Source organism: Nannospalax galili, unplaced genomic scaffold, assembly GCF_000622305.1.
Source record: "Nannospalax galili isolate Female #2095 unplaced genomic scaffold, S.galili_v1.0 scaffold362, whole genome shotgun sequence".
Classification (NCBI taxonomy): domain Eukaryota; kingdom Metazoa; phylum Chordata; class Mammalia; order Rodentia; family Spalacidae; genus Nannospalax; species Nannospalax galili.
The window spans coordinates 1,366,396-1,374,228 of record NW_008348785.1 but is presented as its reverse complement, the minus strand read 5'-3'; positions in this window follow the sequence as shown (position 1 = coordinate 1,374,228).

Genomic DNA, 7,833 nt, shown 5'->3' with positions numbered 1-7,833 from the left:
CTGCTTTGAGGCTAGTTAACGAAACATGTTGGCTCTACTAAGTGAGGCTGTCCTTGTGGGTCCATAGATGAATCGATCGTGAGCCTCCTTGAAAAAAAAAGAGGCGTTCTGACCATCGTTGCCAGATGTCTCAAGAAAGCCTGCCAAGTTGGGGCTAGAAACACAGCCCTAAAATAGTAGGCACGTAATTGCACCGTCAGCCAATTAGGGCCTCAGAGCAAATTAGGTCTTGTTCCCATTGGTCAGAGCAGCTGCGACTTCTGCCTGGATAGCCCAGGGATGGTCCAGCGAGCATCTCCTCCTTTGACCAATTATTGCTGGCATCTGAAAAGGCCACAAAGAACAGTCAGCCCTCTATTTAGGACAAAAAACAACAACAACAAAAATCTGCCTTGCTTGAAGAACCTCAGATTCACTTCCCAGGAAAATCCCTGTGGCCATCCTTGAGACCAGGTCATTGTCAAGGTAAAATACCCCACTGTTGGAATAGATTCAAATGGCATAGTGTCTAGAGAGATGGGCTTGCTCTCAGGAAGGGGGCATCCTGACCTGCAGCCCCTCCCTGGGAGATTTAGGAGAATGAAGCTGAACCTTGGAACAGTGGCACACAGTACCACCATCTTCAGTCAGCAGGGTCTCAAGGTGGGGACCACGGAGCTGGGGACACGCTTCAGTAAGGAACACAAGGACCCAAGTTCGATCCCCAGAACCCACATTAAAAATTCCAGGAACAATGACACATGCTTAGAATTCCAGCACTGGAGAGGTGGAGACATGTGGATCCCTGGGGCTCAGTGGCCAGCCAGCCAAATTAGTGAGCGCCAAGCCAGTGGGAGAGCCTGTCTCAAAAAAAAAAAACAAAAAACGGTGGATAGCACCACCTGAGGTTGAACTCCAGCCTCCACATGCATGTATATATGTACATGTTCACCCACACACATGTATACACACACAGACATGCTCATACACATACATAAAAAGTGGGGACCACATTCACCTCAATGTTAAATGTTTAAGGACTTGGGAGGTGGTTCAGTGAGGACTCTGTGTGAATTCCCAGCACCCACATAGAAAAGCTGTTCATGCCAGGTACGCCTGTAACCCTAGCACTTCCAGGTGGAGATTGGAAGCTTCACGTCCAGTGAGAGACTCCGTCTCAAGGGAATAAGGTGAGGAGTGGTGTCACCTGATGCCTTCCTCTGAGCTTTACGTGTGGTACCCGCACTCACATGTATACATAGACCTATACAAAAGACATTTGGACGAGCAGTGGGAGGGATAGGCCCCTAAAGGCAGGTTCGTTTGTAAAGAACAAAGACCACTGTGTCTGGGAGTCTCATCTGTCAAGGCTGGCACTTGGCAGCACGTCCCCCAGGCAACCAGGAGCACGGAGGCACTCAGCATCCAAGGTGCTGCTGGTCCTGGCAACGGAACCAGGAATTAAGAAACTACCATTGGCAGCAAAGAGCAATGGGGGAGCGACGTGTCCCCAAAGCCTTAAGAATATCCATAGTTTATGATCCGGCAATCCTACCCCTGAGAACTTACCCCAAGAAAATAGCCGTGCATTGGCAGGGATTTAACCCTAAGTTGCTCATTACAGTATTTGTTAGAGGGAAAAATTGAAACACAGAACAAATGCAACTAAACCCAGGGCAGTCATGACAAATATGGAAGAATGGCAGAGAAAAGTATGCTAAAAGAGAAAGGCAAATATGTAAATAAAATGGTCTTTTTAAAAAGCTATATGCATGAGCTAGGCGTGGTGGTGCACGCCTTTAATCCCAGCACTCAGGAGGCAGAAGCAGGAGTTCGAGGCCAGCCTGTTCTACATAGTAAGTTCCAGGCCAGCTGGGGCTACAGGGAGACCCCGCCTCAAAAAGATCAACAAACAAACAAAATTAAACAAAAATCTATACGCACAGGATAATGGAAAGCTACATAAATATTTTCTAGTTGTTTATTTTTTTCTGCACTGGGCTTTTCCAAATTTCTATAACTGCTCTTGTGGTCAAAAGTAAAATTTGAAGATTTTTAAAAAATACTTTATTTTTATTTTATGTGTATGCATGTATTGCCTGCATGTAGGTAAGTGCACCCCTGTCATGCAATGCCTGCGGAGGACAGAAGAGGCTGTCGGATCCCCTGGAACTGAGTTATGTACAGTTGTTAGCTGCCATGTGGATGCTGGGATACGCACCCAGGTCTTCTGCAAGAACAGCCAGTGTTCCTGACAGCTGAGCCATCTCTCCAGCCCGAAGATTTTTTTTTTTAAAAGATGGTATGGCCAACTACACAAGGTACAATGCTTTGTGATCACTCAGAAGCCAGACAAGAGCATATAACAAAGTTAAGTGTGCCCAGATCAGTGGTGAGGCTGCCTGCAGGCAAATCAAGAACCTGTGCAGGTTCTAGTGAAGCATTCTATAGCAATCCTCCAAATTGTGTTAGGTGCTGTCCAGGCAGTCCCTGCTCTCAAGGGTTCACAGCCTGAGGAATGGGCCCATAATTTCATGGAATCATTGTCATTAACCTTTGAAGCAGGCAGAGTTCTCCATCACCTCTCTAATGGCCCACTTTAATAATCCTTGCTTTATGGAAAGTGAAAAGTCCGTAAAGCATCCTGTCTGCTGAGGCATGACATTTGGCTCTGCCCCAGACTCTGAAGAGGGAAACCTTGAAATTCAACAGTGAGTAATAACAAAGTTGAGTACCAATAAAATCCCCGACAAGATCTCTAAGCAGGAAGCCTGGGACCTGCTAAGTCGTCTTTATGTGTTCCTCTGAACACAACTCTGGGACTCTCCAAGTTTCCACTCTCAAGAATCAGATCCCCCAAAAGGTAGATGGTGTCCATTGGGGATACATATATCCCCTCGTCAACACTGAAAAGCCCCATTGGCGTGATTCCTTGCAGGTTCGGGACTAATTTGGGGGGCGGGGTCTTTTTGAGACAGGGTCTCCCTGTAGCCCCAGCTGTCCTGGAACTCACTATGTAGACCAGGCTGGCCTTGAACTCACAGTGATCTGCCTGCCTCTGCCTCCCAAGTGCTGGGACTACAGTCATGCACCACCACCACGCCCAGCTCAGGACTAATTTTTATAGTAACTAGATCACCTGACTGATTCCTCCTCAAAGGGGAGGTTCCAGGGACCAGATCTTAATATAAAGGGCAACCATGGAGTGTTTGGAGGCAGGGGGATCTTTGGGTGTAGTGAGGGGCACCTGACGCTTGTCCCTCCAGGATCCTTCTTCCCTGTCCATCCAGCAATAACCCTCATTGTGATTCTGCATTGTTTGGGTGAGGCTAACTGTTGTTAACTAGTGTTATGCCAACACTAACCCATTGAATGTCATAGTTCAAATCTGAGTGAATTAAGCTCTGAACACTTGAATAGAGTGAAAACCTCAGCCCTCCCTGACAGATTTGAATCCGAATGCACACAGACTGGCATTTCTTCTGACCCTTCCCGCCTCCCTGCCTCAGAATGAGGCCAACTCTTCCAGAGGACCCACTGGAAAGGCAGAAGGAACTTGGGCCCTGAAGACATGGGCTAGATCAGGACCAGGACCCAGGAGTACACATGGACTTTTCAATATGTGAGCCAATAAAATTTCCTTCTTGTCAAACAAGAATGAGAATTGGGGCCGGAGAGATAGCTCAACGGTTAAGAACACTGGCTGTTCTTGCAGAAGACCTGTGTTCGAATCCCAGCACCCACATGGCAGCTAACAACTGTCTATATCTCCAGTTCCAGGGGATCCAACACCCTCTTCTGTCCTCTGTGGGCACTGCATGATACAAGTGTAGTTACATACATGCAGGCAATACACACACATAAAATAAAAATGATAAATAAAAAAGTAAAAAGAATGAGAATTAAGGGGGAGCTGGGAAAGAATGCACTGGAAGAGGAGGGACCCCTCATCATCTCACTGATGGCAAGTGGGGAGGGGCACTGCAGGTGGACGGCCCCCTCCGGTGTCAGAAAGCCCTACCAGAGGTCTGGTTGAAGCCTTCAAGGCCAAGGACACTTGTCTCTCCCCCACTGTAGCTCTGCCAGGCCTGTCTGACCACCGTAGATGAGCACAGCTCAGCCTTGCCTGTTGCCTCTCCAGAATCAGGGGGGTTTCAGTACTGACTCTCCCCAGAAATGATGCTGGTGGGAATCTGAGCCCCAACGTGTGTGGTCAGTGGGTTGGGATCCCAGCTCTCTGGTCCTCATGGGACCCTTCACAGGTCTACCTCCAACCCCAGCCCACCCACTCTAGGCTTGAACTGGACTCAAAACAGCATTAAATCTGCCCTGATTAGGGCTTCTTTTGACAAATCCTAGGGCCTCCCTGGCATGCCCTCTGTCCTGTGATTTTGGCTTGGCCTCCAGCTGGCAGACAGTCCCAGCCACCTACGTCCTTCTTGTCCAGGGTGAAATTCCCCTTGTGTTCACAGCATGTACACCTGTACTTATCCCTTTACTAACAGGGTCCAGGTTCTCCCTTTGGGTTGTGACTGGCAGGTGAGATGTGTGATGAAGACTTTTAAAGAGAAAATGCCAGGGCTGGGGAGCTGGCTCCATCAATTTTCTGGTTTCTTTTCTGTTGCTGTCATAAAACACTCTGACCAAAAGCAATTCAGGGGAAGAGTTTATTTCCACTTACAGGTTACAGTCCATCATTGAGGGAAGTCAAAGCAGGAGCTTGAAGACAAGCTTGCTTGCTGTTTATTCCGCACAGCACTATCGCCAACCAAGGAACTCAGAGCCAAGGAAATGTAGCCGAAACCACGGAGAAACGCTTGCTGGCTCACCCGCAGGCTCGTGCACAGCTAGTGTTCCTACACAGCCCAAAACCACCTGCCAAGGAAAAGGTGAGTGATGCCACTCACCATGTGTGAGTCCGCCTATATTAATTAACTATCAAATCAATCCCCCACTGACATGCCCGTGGGCCAGTCTGGTCTAGGAAATTCCCCAGCTGAGAGTCCCTCCTTCAGGTGACTATAGGCTGTATTGAATTCATACTGAAAGCTTACTAGGACAGTCAGTAAAGTGTCTGCCACACAAACATGAGGACTTAGGTTCATACCCCTGGCTCCCATGGTGTGGCAGTGCACATCTGTAACCCCAGTGTGGGGGAAAGGGGAGACAGGAGGGTCCCTGGAGTTGCTGTCCAGTCTGCGAAGCCAAATAGGAGCTCCAGGTCCAATTAAGAGACCCAGTCTCCAAAAAATAAGTTATGGAGCAACTGAGAGAAACATTGGTGTTGACTTCTGACCTCCCCCCACACACACACGTACACATACAGCAGAACACATGCAAGCACACACCCATGCAAATACATGCATGTACCACACATACCCAAAAAAGGCCAAATAGCAAAAGCTCTGCCAACCCGATCGAATAGTTAGTAGGTTAGCCTCTACTAATGTCCTTATCAGCAGACTCATTGTATTACTAATTTTTATGTGTGCGAGTGTTTGGCGTGCATGTATATAAGTGCACCACATTTGTGCAATGCCCATGGAGGCCAGAAGAGAGTGCTGGAATTCCTAGAACTGGAGTTATAGATAATTATTACTACCGTATGGGTGGCGGGAGCTGAAGCCGAGTCCTCTGCAAGAGCAGCTAGCACTCCTAGCAACCGAGCCATCTCTCCAGCACTCTATATTACTATTTTTTTAAGATTTTTATTTTATTTATTATTGTGTATATGTGATGTATGTGTGAGTGTGGGTGTCCATATGCCTTGGGGTGTGTGTGTGTGTGTGTGTGTGTGTGTGTGTGTGTGTGTAGGTCAGAGGGACAACTTTCGGGAGTCAGTTCTCTCTTTCCATTGTGGTTTCCAAGATCAAATTCAGGTCTTTGGTCTTGCAGCAAACACTGAGCTGTCTTGGTGCCCAGATTGCTAATGTTCACATCATTAATATAAATTGCATGTTTTTCTGGTAAAACGGGCTTTTTCATGCTGCATCTTTGCCAACCATGTTTTCTTCATCTTAGTTCCTTGTACTCTCTGGTCTGGAAAGTTGTCAGCCCCTGACCTAACCCAATCTCCAATGGAGATATATCTAGAATCATCTGTCATCTGTTCTCCAAGTCCTGCTTGTAAGTAATAGCCCCCTGGAATGTTGGTGCCTCTCTTTCTCTGGTGAGCAGGAAATACATCCCAACAGTTAGAAAGGATGCAACAGCAGCCCTGGAAAAAGCCACCCGGGGCCAACATTGCCCTGTGGACAGGAGCTACAGTGGTGGCCAGCCTGGTTTGTATCCTGGCACTGCCACTTAATAGGTTATTAGATGGGAATGTTGCTTAACCTCTCTCTTTTTTTTTTTTTTTTCAATTTGGTCTTTTTGAGACAGAGTCTCCCAACTGTAGCTCCAATTGGCCTAGAACTCACTATGTAGACCAGGCTGGCCTCGAACTCACAGAATTCCACCAGTCTCTGACTCCAGAGTGCTGTGATTAAAGGTGTGCACCACCACACCTGGCTGTTCAACGTCCTTTTTTAAAAATATTGTATTTATTATTTTTATTTTATGTGTATGAGTGTTATGCTTACATGTAAGTGCAGTGCTTGTGGAGGTTGGATCCTCTGGAACTGAAGTTATGAATGGTTGTTAGCCACCATGTGGGTGCTGGGAACGAAACCCAGGTCCTCTGCAAGAGCAGCCAGTGCTCTTAACCACCAAGTCATCTCTCCAGCCCCTGCTTAACCTGTATTTATTATTTTTATTTTATGTGTATGAGTGTTATGCTTACATGTAAGTGCAGTGCTTGTGGAGGTTGGATCCTCTGGAACTGAAGTTATGAATGGTTGTTAGCCACCATGTGGGTGCTGGGAATGAAACCCAGGTCCTCTGCAAGAGCAGCCAGTGCTCTTAACCACCGAGTCATCTCTCCAGCCCCTGCTTAACCATCCCATGCATCAATTTTCTCATCTGTAAGACAGAGATTATAAGGCCACCATAGGAACACAGTAGTGGCTTAGAACAAAGAAAAACAGAGGCTAGGGAATCAATAATTAGCAGGACAGTAATAGAAACGGGATTAGCACAGGCCTCTGGGAGTCAGTCCCAGATCCTGGCTTTTGAGACATAGAGAAGGCTGTGTAGAAGTCTACAAAGTCTGAGGAGCCCTGGGAAGATGACCAGCTCCCAGCACTGGCTTCCCACGGGTTCCCACAGGTCCTGACTTCAGAGTCCGCTCTGCCTCTCATGTTCTGCTCTTCCACTCAGACACGAGCTCTCCTGCTGCTGTGTTGGTATCTGTCCTGATGACTGTGTTGGTATCTGTCCTGATGGTGGTGGGACACAGCCAGGTGGCACCTCGTTGGGAGGACTATGGAGGAGGTGTCCTGAACAGCAAGCTAGGAGACTGAAAGGCTCAAACATAAATACAGATTCGTCGCAGCTCAGCTAATGGAAAGCCTTGTTCTCATTCTAAATTCAGATCTTCCAAGAAGCACTGTGAGCAATGGCAGACTCTTCAGTGTGGGGTCCAGTCACAGGCCAAAGATCAAGCCAGCTTCACTGAACCGGTACAGAAAGGAATGACAGTCAGACATCTTTGTCAGCACACGCACCGCAATCAGCTCTGCCCAAGGTCATCCTGGAAAACCAAGGACAATCCAGACCCCTCCTGGCTCTCCTCCATAATGGACGGAAGCAATGGTGCAGATAATTTGACCAAATGGTGGGTAATCCAAAACCCATTTCTGTTTGGCCTTGGGAGAAGTTTCTGTGCTCGCTCTGAGTGTGGGTGTCTATGAACCTCCCTGGAAGATCTCTGTGCAGGGAGAGGGCTGGGCAGGGCCCAGAGGCAGGCTGGACTCA